Source organism: Saccopteryx leptura, chromosome 10 (genome assembly GCF_036850995.1).
Source record: "Saccopteryx leptura isolate mSacLep1 chromosome 10, mSacLep1_pri_phased_curated, whole genome shotgun sequence".
Lineage (NCBI taxonomy): Eukaryota > Metazoa > Chordata > Mammalia > Chiroptera > Emballonuridae > Saccopteryx > Saccopteryx leptura.
In genome coordinates, this window is record NC_089512.1 from 44,680,392 (window position 1) to 44,699,476 (window position 19,085).

Genomic DNA, 19,085 nt, shown 5'->3' on the forward strand with positions numbered 1-19,085 from the left:
GACGCTCTATCCACTGCGCCACCGCCTGGTCAGGCTACTCTGCATATTTTAATTAAGCACCTACTGTGTACCAAGCACTATTACATAGACTGGGGATACATCGCAGGGACAAAACAGACAAAAATGCCTGTTCTTATGAAGCTTATATTTTAGTAGATGGAGGTAGATAATTAGTCAATAAACAAATAGTAAAATGTTAGCTAATGATAAGTGCTATGGAGAAAAACAAAGTACTGAAGGGGCTACAGTGAGCTGGAGGAACTGGAATTTGCCGTCTTAACTAAGGTGGTTGAGGAGGGCCTTGTTGAGAAAGTGACATGTGAGCAGACAACTTGGAAGAGGAGAGGGAGTGAGCCACGCGGATCTATCTGGAAAGGGTTATCCAAGCAGAAGTGACAGCAAGTGCAGAGGCCCTAAGGCACATGTGCTGGAGCCAGTGGGCTGGGGAAGAGGAGCAGGGGACAAAGCCACAGGGAAACCAGGCATCAGGGTAGGCAGATCAAATAGGACGTCTGGCCTTCTCTCCGAGTGAGATGGAGAGTCGCTACAGACTTCTGGGAAGAGGAGTGCCATGATTTGCCTAGGGTTTTAGCAGGATCACTTTAACTGTGGTCTTGGGAATAAATTGTAGGGACCCGAGGATAAATTGTAGGGACTGGGAGGCCAGTTAGGAGGCTATTTGAATGCTGGTGGTTTGGATCAGGATGGTAGCAGTCAAACCAGGGTGATGTGAAGTAGCTGGATGCCAGATATATTCCAAAAGTGGTACCAACAGGGTTTGCTGTGGGAGATAAGAGACAGCGAAGAGTCCGTGAGTCAATGATGATCTCCAGGTTTGGGGCCCAACAACTGAAAGGATGGAAGGGCCATGAACCAAGGTGGGCAAGACTGATGGTGCTAGGAACTTGACTTTGAACATGTGAAGGCTGAGGTGGCTATTGGGGATTGAAGAGGAGGTGCTGCCACACACAGGGCTGTTATAACCATGACGCAGTGTGAAATCCCCAGGCGAATGAATGTAGTTACTGAAGAGAAGAGGTCTCAGGACCAAGCTGTTGGGCCCTGTAATACTTAGAAATTAAGCCTCACTTTCTCCTTCTAGAATGGGGGTTAGACACCATAACCACCTGATAAGGGCTGTTGTGGAGATGATGTGAGATAGTACGCATAAAGCCTTTAATAATGAACGGCACGGGGTACGATACTGTGAGCATGAGTTGTTAGTGAGCATAGAAATTACTGTCTCAACAAACATAATACCTCTTAGTTTAAGTGCTTTTCAACACTTAGGTTCACTTTGTATTATTTTTGACAGTACTGATCTCCATCTGGCAAGTGAGAAACCTGGGGTTCAGAGAGGTTAAAGGGGGTGCCAGCTTGCCATCACGTGCTAGTGACAGCTCTGGGGCTCCAGTGGAGACTCCAGCTCCTGCTTCTCTAATCTTCCTGTCACCACCTCTTACCGCTGACAGATGGCCTAATTAAGTAGAGCAGGAACATGGCTGGCTTTGCTCTGGACAAGCCCCACTGGTCGTCTCACTGCAGGTGGTACCAGGGGCCCAGGTCCATGCTAAATGGTGAGGAACACAGGCAGAAATCTGCAGAGATGGTGACAGCAGGGTGACTTCCTTTTTTTCTGGGAACTGAGAACTTTTTTTTAAAGCAGATAAGGAGTCAGAGCTCTTGTACATATCATCTCTGTCCAGCAGAACCTGCCGAAACCAGAGCTGGCCCAGCCCCGCAGCCGCTCTTCTTAGCGGTCGGCAGAGTGTCCCCCACAGCAGCCAGCAGACTCGGGAAGGAGCTGTGAACCCAGAGTCGGCAGCATGGGAATGGGAAGCCCTGGGTTGGCTTCGAGTCTCGCTGAGCTGGGTTCAAATCTCAGTCTCCTTTACCAGCATCTGGGACACAAGTTATCTCACCTCTTTGCGCTTCAGCTTTCTCTTCTGCAAGATGAGAGGGAAACCCTCCCTTGGTTCACAGCATTGTTTATGGACTAGAAGTAACGTGGAGAGTAAGTGGCACAAAACAGGACTTGATAAATAGGAGATGGTATCATTACTAGCATGATTAGCAAGCACGACTTCCAGGGTGAAATCAACTTAACTCTCAACCAAAGCTCTTTCTCCTTTACTCACCGCATATCCCATTCTTAACCCTCGACCATCATGAATTATTGACTAGAACTTGCTACACTTAAGGCCTTCATCACTGAAGAAGGAACTAGTAGCTCTGTGTGCCCCTGTGCACGGGGAGTGAAGCTTAAGACTGGGACATAGCCAGGTTCTGCCCGATCAACTCAGGGCAGCTGGCCCCTGCCCCGGTCCTGCCTCAGGAGCTGGACCTCGGGAGGAGCAACTGACATGGGGACTCAGTCTCCTGCTGGGATGGGGGTGGTGGTCACGGCATATCCAAGAGCCTCACCAGCTGGCCGACTGCAGCTGAAACCTTCCAACTATCAGCCCTGGAACTAAGAAAGCAGGGAGGGAAACTGAGGCTGAGTGAGCAGCCTGGAACTATCCCAAGGCAGAGAAAGATGAGGCAATGCCTCCACAGGAAGGAACCTCCTGTTTGCCAGTGCACCTGCTCTATTATAGCGACTTCTTCCGCTGTGCTCCACTGCAGAGGGGCTGCACCCCCTACTTTAAGACGCTCAAGGAGGTAAAGTAATTTGCCCAAGATCACACAGCTCTTTCCAGGCTAGTCTGATTGATTGATTGATGCTTGGACCGGGCACTTTTCCCTCCGCCTTTCTTCCTCGGCCTTGCCCAGAGAGGGCTGCGGGCCATGCTGTGGCTGCCATCCCGCAGGGCAGGCTTCAGTGATGGGCTCTGGGCAGGGCAGTGGTGGTGGTGCCTAGCCTGACCTGCCTGGAGATAAAAGGTGCCAGGACCTCCACTCAGGGAGGGGACGAGGAGGTGGGAGGTGGGAGGTTGGACAGCCCCAGTGATATGGGAACATTTGCAGAGATCACACAGGGAGATGAAGCTCTTCCTTTCATAATAGAGTCTATAGAAAGAAATCAAGGCTTCTTGGAACTTGAGACTAAAAATGCCAGCCGGACTTTATGATAACAACGGCAATCATAGAATGTGTAGTAATGCCATGTACTGTGGTAGGCACTTTACTCTCTGTAAATCTTCCTGGCACATCTGCTGAGAGATGGTACTTTTCTACTTTGTGGGATGAGGTCATGGGGCTCAGAGAGGTCACTTCACTTGTCCAAGGTCACCCAGCTAATAATTGGCAGAGTCAGGATCCAAAATCAGGTCTGTCTCATTCCAAAAACATGCTTATTCTGCTATACTGACTGAGGTGAAATTTAATTCATCAGAACATTTGCTCTTAGGTGACGGGGAACAGAGAGGTTAAGCTGGGCTCAAGGCCCACAGTGGATTAGTCACAGCTGGGGAAACTTCCGGCTCTGCAGAGCCACCTTACCACCGTGCACTGCTGGAGGAGGGCTGTGTGCCAGCTGCCAGGACCCGGCTGCACTCTCCTGCCCCTCCTCCCACACGTATATTTATCAGCCAGACACACATATTTTTATGAGCATCTCAACCTCTACAAGAGACTCAAGTGGGGAGCCAGGGGTCATCCTTACCAGCTGGGTATGAAGAGCCATGTGTCTACTCCCTAGACCTCCCGGAACCTGAGCCATGCCTTGCTGAACTCTTGGTAAATGGTCCCCTCCCCCCGATACCACATAAACCTCCCATGTGACCTTGGACAAGTCTCTGCCATGTTCTGGGCCTCAGTTTCCTCTTCTAGTGTGGCGGTGTCTGTATAAAGTCTGCCAGGTGCCCGGCACACAGCCCACGCTTAACAGAAGCTACCCCTTTGGCCGGGTTCCCTTTAGTTCGTGGTAGCTGGGCATGCTCCCTCTATTTCCAGAACCATATTTGCGGCAGCCTTGCTTTCGGGCCAGCTGGAGCACAGCAGACCCCGCTGTGGTTGCAGCCCATGTCTACCCTTCTCTTCCACCCCCGGCTCCTCTGCAGCCATGCCCATCCTTCCATCGAGAGCCTGGTCGGTCCTGCACCTCTAGCCCAGCACTGGGGGGAAGGGAGAGCAAATCAGAGGGGCACAGGGGCCTTGGCACGGAAGTATGCCCGGTGCCAGGTGTGAAGGTGATGTCGCATCCCCCACAGCGCCCCCGGAGAGGGTTGCTCTTGCAGTCCTCGAGTCTGCAGAGGGCATGTTCAGGAAGGGATTTCCGGGCTACTCTGAGGCGGAAAATTTGAGACTGTAAGCTCCTCAACAGCTGTGTCCTCTGTATTGTTTGGGCCTCTGCCTGGAGCGCCTTGGTTACGGGATAAACACAAATGCATAATGGAAGCGGCTGTCCTGGGGCTCAGAACAGACTTATTCATTCCTTGTTCCCCCACCTGCTCCCTTCCCCACTCCCCCAGGGACTTTGCTGAGACTTGATGTTGTCAAAACTCATATAAATCCTAATGTCACCTGGTGCTGTTGTCTGCAAGGCCGCAAGCATTTCTACTTTTCTCAGTGAGTGAGAGGAATGAGTGGGGGGCATGTGCCTGCCCAGATTTCCTGAGAAACGTTTGGGACCCTTTGTTCCTTGTCCCCTGAAACATTTTAGGTAATCTGCCTCAGTGCTTTCTGCCTAAGAGACTGGGCCTCTTCTGCATCCCCTGTGTTCTCTGAGATGGAAAGTGCAGCCACGGAGGAATGTATAGGGTTGAGGACAGGTGGAGTTAACCAGGGTGGAGCTGGCACTGTGGGCAGAGAGACTCTCTCCAAATGAAAAAGGACCAGGGACCAGATGTGGCATTATTAGAAATCTTGGGTAAAAGTTGGTGGGCAGCCAGGAGGTCCCTTTGAGCTAGTCTAGGCTGAGTCCAGGGCTGGATTTAGGAAGCCAGAAAAAGACCATAGAGGGTGTAGAAATAACAGCCAAGACAGAAGAACTAAGGGCACCTTCTGCCTTAGCCAGAAGCTTATAAGCTTCTGTCCAGAAGAGGAGCCAAACCTGGGATGTGACAACTACCGAGGGCTACAGGTAGAAGCAGTTAAATAGGCTGATAGCAAGTGATATTAATGAATAAAGGAGACAGATTGGATGATGGACAATGAGGTCCTCTCTAACATAGGTGATAGTGGGACCTCACCTCCTTTAATCTGGACGTCATACTTCTTTTAGTGCAGTCTCTGTTAGCTTGAGCTCACTGAGCAGCCAGCTCACACAGTCTAGTCTCAGGGAGTTTGTGACTTTTTCACTGAATATACTGCAAGACCTACTCTCCCTGTCCCACCACCTGGATGTATTTCCAAAGCCTTAAAAGAGGACTTTATAGAAACCTGATGACTTCCATCTTTTTGCACAATGCCAAATTTCCTAGAGTATGGAGACCATTTGGGTTTCTAATTCTGTACTCTATATCATCTCTTTTTTAGCTTGTGCTGCTTACACAAGTGTGTTACAATATACAGCATTCTACATTGAACATTATAAAGGTATAACTGTGAGTCAAGTTGTGTTAAGCTGCAGTTGACTTCTTGACATAATGCTTTTTTATTTTTGGTATATAGTTAATCAAACATGTATTCATTCTGCAAATTTTTTTCAGTAGTGTTTGAATCAATAAATTCACCTCAGGTCTCAAACATTTTTTTAAGGCCCTTGGAAAAGTTGTAGTTCAGAGCCTTGTGCCTGGAGTGCCCAGGGTTGAAATAGGCCCACATCTTCTTCCCTCTCTCCTGGTCAGCTGATCCTGCGTCCTGGCTGACCTTCCTCCCTCTGGGTGCCCTATCCTCAACCTGGTGTCTTTGGTACATGGCTTCCAGATTTATCACCCTGAGGCACCACTCCTTTTTGTTTCCTCCTTTCTTGATCATCTGTGTTAGTGGCTGGAACCAGGCCAGGCCACCTGGCCTGCAGGGGGGCCCTCTACCACCTGCTTCCAACCCCCAGGTGGCCTCGTGTCTCTCTGCCCTAACACACACCATCTATTATGTCAGGTCAGGCCTTTGTTGGCCCTTGGACCCGCCATGTTTATTTCACCATCTTAACCATTGTCCCTGCTCTGACCCACCCTGAGAATGGGAAGAGCCACAATAATTCTGCCGCAGGCTTTCAAATAACAGAGGCTACGTTATTGAGGCTGCCTATGTTTCTCTCCCCAGATACACATTTCCCACAGTTTTGATCCTTTCTTTGGAATAGTTCCTAAAGCCTCTTCACGTTGACTTTATGCTTGTCTCCCATGGAGGAGACTGGCTTCCCTCTCTTAAATGAGGAGGGGTGGGCTCAGAGATCTGTAGGTAGTTACATTTGGAGAGCTGGGATGTAGCTGGTACCACAAGACAGAAGGCCAGTGGGTGTCTGATTAGGTGGCACTGTAGTAATAATCAGTAGTTAAAATCATTTTAAAATAAAAAAAAAATAACTATTGATCATAACAGTGACCTTCTAATGAGCATCTATATTTGAGACCCCATTTTGAGCACTTACATACATTACCTTATTTAATTCTTACAAGAGTCACACGAAATAAAAACGGGCTCTTGGCAGATACCACAGGCGTCTTAGGGCTACACATGCTGGGAGATAGTCCTGATCTGTCCGGTTCTCAAATCTATGCCCTTTCTTCTTCACCAGACCATTTTCTTATCAAGTAGCTGATTCTTAGAGAAATGCAGCCTTTCTTTGATGCATCTGTCTAGACCCCTGGTCAGCAAACTGTGGCTGGCGAGCCACATGCGGCTCTTTGGTCCCTTGAGTGTGGCTCTTCCACAGAATACCACGTGCGGGCGCTACCTCGATAAGGAATGTACCTACCTATATAGTTTAAGTTTAAAAAGTTTGGCTGTCAAAAGAAATTTCAATCGTTGTACTGTTGCTATTTGGCTCTGTTGACTAATGAGTTTGCTGACCACTGGTCTCCCCAACCTTTTTTGGGCCACGGACTGGTTTAATGTCAGAAAATATTTTCACGACCGGCCTTTAGGGTGGGACAGATAAATGTATCACGTGACCAAGACAAGCGTCAAGAGTGAGTCTTAGACGGTTGTAACAGAGGGAATCTGGTCATTTTTTAAAAATAAAACATTGTTCAGACTTAAATATAAATAAAATGGAAATAAGGTAAGTTATTTATTCTTTCTCTGTGGACTGGTACCAAATGGCCCACGGACCATTACCGGTCCGCGGCCCGGGGGTTGGGGACCACTGGTCTAGACCTTCACCGCGTCCTTATTCTTAGTATTTTTCCATTTCTTCTTTTGTGTTTACTTTTCCAGGTAAACTTTAGTTAATCATCTTGGTAAGGTGCCCCAAAACCCTCTTGATACTTTAATTCAGATCATGTCACCTATATAGATTATTTTAGGGGGTTATTGACATTTCTGAATCATTGAGTACTCCCCAATCCAAGCATAAAATATGTCTTTGCATTATTCAAGTTTTCTGTTATGTCTTTAGTGTGATTTGAATTTTTACTCTTACACATATCTTGTCAAAATTATTAGTAGACATATAGTCATTTTTTCTATTATGGGAGGAATTCTATCTTCCATTATGTTTCCTAACTTGTTATATGTCTAGAGGGAAGCTGCTGACCTTTGATTACCAGTAATTTTCTACCTCAGTGCATTTTTATTTCTCTGGTAGATTCTCTTTTGATTCTCTTGGGTGTCCTAAATATGCAATCATATCATCTGCACATAATAACAATTTTGCCTTCTTTCTCTTATCTTATTGTTTGGCCAGTACTTCCAGGACACTGATAAGTAGTGGTGGTGGTGGGATAATACAATTTTTTTTTTTTTCATTTTTTCTGAAGCTGGAAACAGGGAGAGACAGTCAGACAGACTCCCGCATGCGCCCGACCGGGATCCACCCGGCACGCCCACCATGGGGCGACGCTCTGCCCACCAGGGGGCGATGCTCTGCCCATCCTGGGCGTCGTCATGTTGCGACCAGAGCCACTCTAGCGCCTGGGGCAGAGGCCACAGAGCCATCCCCAGCGCCCGGGCCATCTTTGCTCCAATGGAGCCTTGGCTGCGGGAGGGGAAGAGAGAGACAGAGAGGAAAGTGCGGCGGAGGGGTGGAGAAGCAAATGGGCGCTTCTCCTGTGTGCCCTGGCCGGAATCGAACCCGGGTCCTCCGCACGCTAGGCCGACGCTCTACCGCTGAGCCAACCGGCCAGGGCAGGATAATACAATTTTTAATAACTAAACAATATGTCACCATTTTGTTATGTCATAATCTAATTAACCAGCCTCTATTTTATACATGTAGGTTGTTTCTGACTTTTTCCCTTTTATAAATAACATTGCAATGAACGCTTTCACTTAGACCTGCTGTGCTTTTTCCTTATCTCAGTGTGGTCATCGTTAGTAAAATAAACGGGTCAGAGAATAGGAACTATTTTTAAGGTTGCTGATACCAAATGCCAATGGATTTTCCAGAAACAGTTTCTTTAGTTAATTAAAATAACATGTATATTTTAAAGTTGTAGGGCCTGGAAAGGAGGGACCAAAGCTTTGGCTAACGCCTTGCAGAATCTCAGGATTGAGGGACCTTTCCTTAGAAAGAATTTATATTGAGTGAACTTGATTATTAGTCTTGTTGGGAAGGTATTTAATTGTGAATTCAGATTTAATTAGGAACAAGAGGCCATGGCCGGTGGCTCAGTCGATCAAGTGTCAGCCCAGTGTATGGATATCCTGGGTTAAATTCCCAGTGAGGGCACATAGGAGAAGTGACCATCTGCTTCTCTTTCTACCCCTTTCCTCCTTCTCTCCCTCTTCCCCTCCCAGAGCCAGGGCTCTACGGGTTCGAGCGTTGCCCCAGACACTGAGGGTAGCTCAGTTGGTCCGAGAACAGCAGCCTCGTGCACTAAAAATAGCTCAGTACTTGAGCATCGAGCCCAGACGGGTTGCCAGGTGGATTCTGGTCGAGGTGCACATGGAAGTGTACTTCACTATCTCCTCTCCTCTCACCTAAAAGAAAAAGAAAAAGAGACTGTGGCATCAGAATGAACTGGTGCTGAGGTTATCTGGTTTCTTGTAGCCACCTTAGCTGAAGTCTTGCATAATCTATGTTTATCTTCTTCTGAGGATCCTATCTGTCAGGGACCACTGTAAACTACACAGCCATTAGACATGGGCCCCAATTGTCTTGACTGGTCTTGCTCAGGCCCAAAAGCCACAAGTCTGTGTCAGTAGCAGCCATGTGGTCTCCTTTGGCTCCCATGGCCCTGCCTCCCTGTGCTGCCTTCCACACACGTCTCAGTCTTTATTTTGTGACTCTCCAGGGGTGCTTTGGGGGTCCTGTCAACCCAGCTACACAGTAGCCAACCACTGGGCTGCATCTTCTTCCTCCCTAGGAGCCCTCAGCTTTCCTTGCATACACTAGACAGAGTGTTATGGGTTGCATTGTGTCCTCTAAATTTTATATGTTGAAGTCCTAACCTCCAGTGCCCTAGAATGTAACTCTATTTGGAAATAAATGCAATAAAATGTAAAAAGTTAAGGTGAAGTCGTTAGAGTGGGCTCTAATCTAATATGACTGGTGTCCTTATAAAAAGGGGAAGTTTGGGCACGGAGACCCAGATTCTGGGAGAATGCATGTGAAGGCAGAGATCAGGGTGATGTGCCTACAAGCTAAGGACTCTGGTGCAGAGCTAGGTGAGCATGGAACAAGTTCTCTCACCGTCTCGGAAGGAACCAACCCTGCTGACACCTGGATCTTAGACTTCTAGCCTGCAGAACTGTGAGACAATAAATTTCTGTTGCTTAGGCCACCCAGTCCATGGCACTTTGGAAATGGAAGCCCTAGCAGACTCACCCAGAGGGTAAAGGCTCATCTGCTCAACCATGTAAAGCAAAGGCCTCCATGTGTTCAGAGTGACATGCCAAAATGGCTTGATCAGGTGAGGCCAAGGTGAGGAGGGGCATGAGGGGAGCAGAACCTGTAGAGGGGGCACCCTGGGTCCCAGGGCTTGGCAGCTCTGGGTTAGGTCTGCCTGGAGTCCTGAGAGAGAACGCAAGGGTACCCTCTGTACCCAGAAAGCTGACCACACAGTAGTTCTTGGGGAAACTTGTTGCATAATCCCATCCAGGAGGCCTGTAAAGTGGTCAGAGACCCCATTTCCAGGGCCCAAGCCAAGTATTTGCACCTCTGGTGGTGGGGATCCATAGTGACCATGCAGGGGGATGTAACTTCAAAGAGGAGAGGACTGGCTTCTCGTGACACCTGCAGCTCTGCAAGTGCAGAAGGACAGGTGTGAACTGTCGTGTGTCAATGGCACGGGCCCAACAACATGCCATCCAGACCTCCCAAGGCTGGCTGTGGAGGAGGTCCCTGTGGAGAGGGGTGGGAAACCGAGCCCAACTGCTGTCCCCTTGGAGGACACCCTCAGCAGGCTGACCCTGCATGCTCTAGTGCCCTTCCCTCCCTCCCCCTCCCTCACCACTGTAGATACCCGGGCTGGGAGGCGAGGGAAGGCCTGACTGAAGGCTCCGGCCTGACAGGACCAGAGGCTGGAAACCTTGTTTCCACGGCAGCATTTCATCTTGAGCTCGCAGGAGCCCTGCCCAGCACCTCGCTCTGCAGCTGGGCAGTCTTCAGAGTCCAGCTGCCAGAGGCGCAGCCCAGCTCTGCCGCAGCTACTTCTATAAACTTGGCCAAGTTAGTCACACTCCCTGAGCTTCCATCTTCTCATTTGTAAAATGGAGATAAGTCTGCCTGTCAAGGCTCCCCTGAGGATTAAATACTATAATGGACATAGACTGCCCAGCATGGTGCTGGCACACAGAAGTGATCACTACCAGGTAGTTCTCACTGTCACCTGCACAGTGTTCCCGAAGTGCGGGACACTTAGGTTCTTTCCACCTAGAGAATACTACCCTCCCCTTAAGCTGAATGGCAGACAGCACGTACCTGCGAGATGTGGTGAGGACGCCTGCCCATCTTAAATGAATTGTAATAGGTTCGGCACTTCTCGTTTCCACTTGCCAGCCCTTGCTCACTGGAGACTAGGATTTCCCGAAAGCGTTTCAGAGGGATGCTGGTAAATTCATGGAGCTTTATTGCCGGCAGCCCTCCCACTCAAGGCCTTTTCCTCTGTAAATGCTGCTCCAGCCATGCGTTCAGTGCCTTCTCAATTGTGCGGTGTGGGGCTCCTGATTCTCATACAGATTATCCGAGATTCTAATGCTTTGTTTGTTTGAATGATTCATTCATTCCTTCATCAAAGAGCAGGATGTGCTCAAGCAAGAAAGATATATCCAGGCAGAAAAAGAAATCAATGATGAGAGATCTTGGGGTCTTGGGGCAGCTCGACACAGTTAGAGTTGGAGTGAAGGGTATAGTGATTGATTCACTGAGTAAACTTTTACTGACTGTGTACTGTATGTCAGGCCCTGTTCTAGGTGCTAAAGATAAGGCAGTGTGAACAAAGCAGCCAGGGACCCCACCCATGGAACTTATCATTCAGCAAGGGAACATGTTACCACCAATTACAGAAATTATCCTGTGGTCACTGTAGTGCTGGGTGGCAAACTAGGGAGGTGCGTAAATAGGAAACCTCTAAGCTTTAGTGGAGGAATCAACTAGCAAGGCATCTATTGTGGGGCAGGAGTGAAGTAAAAGGTATGCCAGGCAGCAGGAACAGCATGTGCAAAGGCCCTGAGGTGAACAGTCTGGTACAATTTAGGAGCTGAAAGAGCAGGTGGCACACATGCGGCATGGCAGGAAACAAGGCTGGGGAGATGAGGTCTCACAAAGGTGAGAGGAAGCCAGCAGGAGGTAAAGCTTTGTGTGTATAAGAATTTTGAGTGAGGATAACTTGAAGTGTGGGTGAGATTACCTGAGGCCAGGTACCAAGTGGCACCTTTGAGATGCCCCATGGTCAAAGTGGCTGCCTATGGAAAGCATTGCCAGGGAGGAGGACACTGCTTGGCAGGACCCATCAAGGCTCAGGGCAGACAGGCTACCCCACCTGTGGGTAAGAGGCTACACCTCTGCCTCCACCTCCCACCTGGACTCCAGGGGCCTCCTGGGCCCTTTTTTTCCCCTGCTGTCCCTGGATCCCAACTGGCTGTGTAGTCACCATGCCCAGCCCACTCTTTGTTCAGCCCCTCTATGCCCAGACCTTAAAAGAGGATTTACTGCAGCCCAAACCAGCCATGGTAACTTATAAGAAAAGAAATGGGTCCTAAGTAGCATGCCTATTCTGTATGCCATGTGAAGGTATTTGACAGCTCTTATTTCACAGGAACCGGAGATAGGGCTTAGAAATCCCCACCCATCCCCCAAGCACATCCTTGCATCTGCATCCTCAGGAGACCTGGAGCCACGGCCCCTCTGGCCCAGCCAGGCGCTGAGCCAGCTCAGTTTGCAGGCCCAGGAGGCCCTCCGTTCACAACACAATTAATCCTAAAATGAGAGCTGATAACAGGGCTCTAGGGTGAGCCACATCCTGATTACATGCTGCCCAAGAGGAGTCCTCTGGATCTTATGGAGCCAGGCTGGGTCAGATGCTGGTGTGTGCACAGCAGAGCCTACTCATGACCCTGAGGGCTCATCAACATAGAAACAGCAAGCTTACTTGGCACCCTCAGTCCCACACAACCCCAATCCTGAGAATGAATGAAAAGACTCACGTAGGGCCGTGAAAGGAACCCAGATCCTGTTTTGAAGTTTAGAAAAGATCTCAGATACTCTTTGCTATTCATCTACACCCTGCTACATCGGTTTGGTCATCTTCCTCCCACTGCTTTTGCCAAGTAAAAACAGCAAATGAGAGTGAGGGGTGGGTGAGGCCAGAGGCAAGCACACCAACTGCAGCCCCACAGCAGGTACCCCTCACACACACAGAGGGACAGAATGGTGGCAGCAAGCAGAGCTCTTAAGGCACAACAGTCTGATTCAGCAAAGGAGCACACAGCCCTCGCCACAGGAGCCGAGCAGAACAAAGTCAGTACCAAAAGTGGCATTTTCTTTTCTAGTTCTGAATCTTTTTTTTTTTTTTTTAATGAGAGGCAAGGAGGCAGAGAGATAATTTCCTGCATGCGCCCCAACCAGGATCTACCAGGCAAGCCCCCTACAGGGCAATGCTCTGCCCATCTGGGGGTATTGCTCCATTGCTTGGCAAATGAGCTATTTTAGTACCTGAGGCAAGGCCATAGAGCCATCCTCAGTGGCCGAGGCCAACGTACTCCAACTGAGCCTTGGCTGCAGGAGGGGAAGAGAGAGACAGAGAGAGAGAAAGCAGAGGGGGAGGGATGGAGAAGCAGATGGTTGCTTCTCCTGTGTGCCCTGACCAGGAATCGAACCCGGGACTTCCACACGCTGGGCTGAAGCTCTATCGCTGAGCCAACCGCCCAGGGCTTAGTTCTGAATCTTTAAAAAACAGATTCTAGCTCTTCCCAGGCCAGTGCTCATTTTCAGTTCGAGCGCCAAGACTGTGAAGCCCAACGGTGAGAAGCCAGACGGGTTCTAGCCTGGCATCTCCCAGTCTCTGCTAGAGCTGAGATGAACTCCGACCTCAGGGCTCAGCGGCAGGAGCTGAGCCTCACAGCGGCCAAGGAAATTGAAGTTGGTAGCAGTCGGAAAGCTATTAGCATATTTGTTCCAGTTCCTCAGCTGAAGTTTTTTCAGAAACTCCAGGTCTGGCTGGTACATGAGCCGGAGGAGAAGTTCAGCAGGAAGCACATTGTCTTTATCGCGCAGAGACTTCTGCCTAAGCCAACTTGAAAAAGCCGTACAAAGAATAAGCAGAAGCGTCCCAGGAGCTGCACCCTGACAGCCGTGCATGACGCCATCCTGAAGGACTTGGTCTTCCCCAGTGAAACTGTGGGCAGGAGGGTCTGCGTGAAGCTGGACGGCAGCCAGCAGAGCAATGTGGAGCACAAGGCAGAAACTTGCTGGTGTGGATAAGAAGCTAAGGGGCAAGGAGGTTAACTTTCAATTCCCAGAGTTTCAGTTGTAAACAAAAGTAACTAAATAAAATATCGTTTTCAGTGTTAAAAAACAAACAGATTCCATTATGTTTAGGGTGATTGGTTTAAGATGAGAGCATAATATCATTTCACAATATATGCGTCTGTCAAATCACTGTGGTACGTCTTAACCTTCCATAGTGTTATATGTCAATTAATTATCAATAAAACTGGAAAAAATTAAATTAAAAAAAAAGATGAGGGCATAATGTATTTTTTGTTGTTGTTCCCGCCCAAAGAGATCAAACTAAAAGTAGGTTGATACTTAAAAAGATAACACTGGGGAACAAATTTTTTGTTGCATCCACAAAAACACTTGTTCTTACCTAATTTGAGTGTGCTGATCTCAAATCTGACATTAGTTTTTCTCTGTAAGCTACAGTTTTTTTTGCAATTCAAGATTTTAGGTTTTCATCTTATTGTAAAATTTTCAACATTTAGTTTAACATAATGAAGTAGAATGTCTTCTTGGGCATCATCTTTGTGAAAATATAATAATTTATATAATGCAGTAAATACACTAAAGGATATGATTGCATCAGAATTTATCTACAATTTCAAAACAGAACATATTAAAACACTTATTTAAATCATAAAATTGTACAAAACTTATTTAAATTCTATTCAGGCAAAAATTTGTGTTTGTAGCTCTTGCATTTGTGTACTTGTTGAGGACAATCTCATTTGATGCTCCAGCAGTAGTCTGCTCATCACTAACAGCTCCAAGATTTTCGGGAAACTTATCAAGGTGACTGTTCAGGAAGTGAATCTTAACGCTCATGTTACATCCAATGTCATGGAAAGCCAACAGCATCTTTTGAACCAGAAGTTCATAGTTTTCTGCTTTTTTGTTGCCAAGGAAGTTCTTTGTAACTGCCACAAAAGACTGCCATGCTGCTTTCTCCTCCTTACTTATCTTCCTGGCAAATTCTTCGTCACGTATGAGGGTTCGAATTTGAGGTTCATCGAATACACCTGCTTTTATCTTCTCGAAAGACAAGGCAGGAAAAGCAGAAATAATATGTTGAAAGCATTCACTTTCTCTATTCAAAGCCTGAACAAACTGCTTCATTAAGCCAAGTTTGATGTGAAGTGGGGGGAAAATGATCCTGTCTCGATTAACTACAGGTTCATTCACAATATTTTGCATCCCTACTTCCAGAGCTTCATGTTTTGGCCACTCCTTCTGTGTCCAGTGTTTCTCCCAAGCTCGGCTGTCCCACAAACACAGAAAGCAAGGATACTTCGTGAAACCTTTCTGTTGTCCTAGCAGGAAATTTACCATTTTAAGATCCACAGAAATGATCCAGTTATGCTCCTCATACTTCAGAAATCAAGGACAATTTTTATGTCATTATAATCTTCTCATAGATGAATTGAATAACCAATTGGAACCGCTTCATAAACATTACCGTTGTATAGGAGAACACATTTCAGACTCTATTTAGAGCTGTCAAGAAAGAGCTGCCATTCTGTTGGACTGTAAGTGGTAACACCTAGCTGGCTAAGACTACTGATATCAGGACAGTAAACAAAGTGTTTGTTTTCGGGAAAAAAGTCCACAAAAATTTGTTCACACTTCCTGAAATGGGATACTTTAGCTTACCAGTGAAGTATATTCTTTTCTTGAAACCTGGAGGCTAATAACTCAGCTGCTTTCTTTCATAGGCCCAAATCTCTTAGTCATTCAATTCAGGTTGGCTGAATGGCTGAGGGGTTAATGACTGCTTGGCATCAGAAGACCCTTCAGATTCTACAACCATTTCCTCATGCATCTTATCAAAATACACTTGATCACCGTGTTCACTTTCTTCACCCTTAGAAGAAATAAGACCATTGAAAACTGGAACCGGGAGTGTCTCAGAGTGTGCGATAGGTCATATTGCTGAAGGAATATTAGGATATGCAATCATATGCCATTTTTTCTTGCCGATGCCCTTTGTATGTATCAGACAGAAATAACAGTCACTGCTGTGGTCCTTAGGTTCACGCCAAACCATGGGAATACCAAAAGGCATTCCTTTGTGTTTTCCTTTTGTCCAGTCACGAAGCATTTCCTCACAATTATGACACACAATATGAGGAGCCCAATTCTTGTCTTGATCGCCAAGAGGAACTTGAAAATAGGCAATATATGCATGTGTCACAAATGATGAAATATTGCGCCTTTGACATTGAAGTGTGTAACAGCCAGATATAGAACAGAAGGTGTCCGGACTATTCTGACATTTACGCCTACTCGAAGAAGCCATGATTCAATCTTAAAACAAAATACGAGGGTGTTTTTTATCAGATTATAATTTTTTACATTTAAAAACAACTATAATTATGTAAAAGTGATGTTTGTAAAACATTTATTGCCTTGTGGTTATGTTCAATCCGAGTCGTTGCCCTTTAACTCCAATTTAAAAACCAATGCATGCCATTAACTGTAACAAAAAGAAATTAAAATTGCATAAAAACTAGAGCATGCACCAAAAAACGGATTTCAAATTTGGAATCAGTGATGCAGAAATATATATAGAAACAGTTCTAAAACCTCATGCAACAGAAAATGAAAAAAAAAATTGTTCCCCAATGTAATTTATCAGAAAAATTTACTGATGTTGACAAAGCTCTTTCCTGAAGTTTCAAGTAAGTGAGATATAAGAAATAAATAATTTCAGCATTAAATTAAAAAGGCACCCCCAAGAAGGGTGTGATTATCTATTGAGGGGAGCAGGCTGTGAATGCTGCCAGCTCATGGAAAGGTGAGGTCCTTGTAGGTGCAGAATTATGGATGCATTGAGCCAAGGAGGACCTTGTGCCAGGCTGGGAAGGGTTAGGAATGGGCTCGATGGAGAAGACACAGAGTGGTGTTCCAGGCAGGGGAACAGCAGGAGCAAAGGGAAGGAGGCTGCAATGCTCTTGTGTCTGGCAGGAAGGAAGTTTGTGGGTGGATTCCTTGAGGGGAGCCTTCTGGGGCCAGACTATGACCCAGATATGTTTACAGACATCTCCTGGGTGGCTGCAGCCGACCAGGCACAGAAGAGTCTTTGAGGGCCTCCCAGGCATGTCCACAAGAATCCCCTCTTTAGGGCCAATGATGGGTGCTGTTTTTGATAGCTTGGGTTCTGGAAATGTGTGGGAGGAGATGGCCTGGTGGGAGGCTTCCAGGCCTCATGGGCTGCGCACAGCTGGCCCATGTTAGGCGGGCACTGGTGTCTGCAGATCTCGCTGCCCAGATCTGGGCAGGATTGGCCATCACAAATGAGCCTTTGTGGGCCCTGTGTATGAAACCAGCCAAATATTTTCCCTGTCACTTTATGAGGTGCTAGCTCTCCCCATTCAAGCTGGGAAAAATAAAGCATCACATAATTTGTTCCGTTAGAGTTGAAGAGGTTTGAAGTGAAAGGAATTCTATACCCTTGGGAAGGCCTGTCATTCCAAGGGGGAGGGGTATTCCCAGGATCTCACCTCTGGAGGGGATATGGGCACCATCCACACCAGGGGCAGGTTCCACAGCTGTAGAGAATGAGGCGCTGAGCCTGGAAAGCCAGCCCATGAAACAGTGTTAAGTGGGGAGACCCAGTTCCTGGAGAATCTTCACCATGCATTCAGGGACCGGTTAGCCTCCTATTCACGGTTGAGCCTAGGGAGCTTACAGAGAAAGGAGAAGGGGAATGAATTCTCCTGCAGAACTTACAAGGCAGAGAGAATTCTAGAAGGGTTTCAGTGCCGTTGTGTGTGGTGGAGAGGGGATGTTGGACACTGAGGCTGAAAAGCATCAGCCTTATGTGGTCAGCACATGGGCAGCCATGGACACACTGATTTCTGGCCTCCAGTGAGTCCCCACATTTTCTACAAAACCTTTCTTACTGCCCATTGCCTATAATTCCATTGTAGACCTGATTCCCTTTTGCCTCTAGTAACAAGTGTCATTTATTGAGTACTTGCTATTACTACACCAAGCGTTTTGCTAGGTACCACATTCATTTCTTTACAGGAGATGCATCGAACACCCACTATATGCTAGCCCCCGAAGATGCAACCGTGACATTCTGCTTCCACAGCCCTATACAAAGTAACCGTGAACCCATTGGTGCAGGTGGACAAGTTGAGCTCACAGAGAAGTAACTTGCCAAAGACATACAGCTGGCAGGGCTGCATTTCAAAGGCAGGCAGGCAAGCCAGTGTGACTTTGAAGCCTGGCTTCTCTCCATTCCCTCATAGGCAGGGTTAGAATGAGGCAAATAATCAGGAAAGTGACAGTGTATATAACCCCGATTATAATTCTTTGATCTATCTTCAAAGTTAGTTTTAAATTAATCATAGTTTTATATGTTAATTATCTTTTGAGATGAATAAAGATACATTTTTCTTAAAAGTGAATCCACCATGGCCACTTAACCTCAATTCAACACCGCATGTGGTGACTCCACATTGCCACCTGGTGGCAGAACTGCTGCATAGCAAGGGAGAGAGATTTAAAAAGAGAAATGCTAAGATTTAGCCAGACAACGGCGGTGGACCTCTTGAAGGGACTCCATGTTGGAAAGGAGAATCCAGGGGCTCTAGTCTGTACTCTGTCCTAGGCTGGCGACGTTGCCATTGAGCCAGGCACTTCAGCTCTGAGTGAGTGCTTGTGTTGCACCTTCATAGACTGGTATTTCTGGAGATCTCTTCTAACCTGGACATTCCTTGACTCTGTTGTCACTCTTAGATTGCATTGGACTTCCACACACTAGGGTGTCTCCATCAGAAATTACTTCTGACCATACTTCAAGAATTCAAGTTCAGGGTCTAGAGACATCCTAGCACTGTGGGGGTGGTTTATTACTTGTGTTCTCTCGGAAGAAACAGGAAATCTTACCCAAACTTCCTAGTAAAGGGAATGTATGTGCTTTTATCACTAACTAGTTTTGAGATACATCTGGCTTCAGACTCACCTATATCCAGGATTCAAACACTATTGCCAAGATCTGGGTTCTGTCTTTATATTTCTCAACATATTTTTTCCTTTGTGTCTAGTGAGGCCTAAGGGGTATCTTATGGGGCTTTAGATTCCCATACTCTCAACCTACATGAAATGACAAATCTAAGTAAAGACTCATTCCACACTGATTCCTAGATCT

At 47.0% G+C, this 19,085-nt stretch overlaps 1 protein-coding gene and 1 pseudogene across 1 annotated transcript in view; both read left to right on the plus strand.

Annotated features, from left to right (window-relative positions):
- Positions 1 to 19,085, plus strand: part of SPSB4 (splA/ryanodine receptor domain and SOCS box containing 4) — an 81,950-nt gene that overhangs the window by 41,219 nt on the left and 21,646 nt on the right. The gene's annotated exons all lie outside the window — the stretch shown is intronic.
- On the plus strand, positions 12,082 to 13,961 carry LOC136382403 (small ribosomal subunit protein eS7-like; annotated as a pseudogene).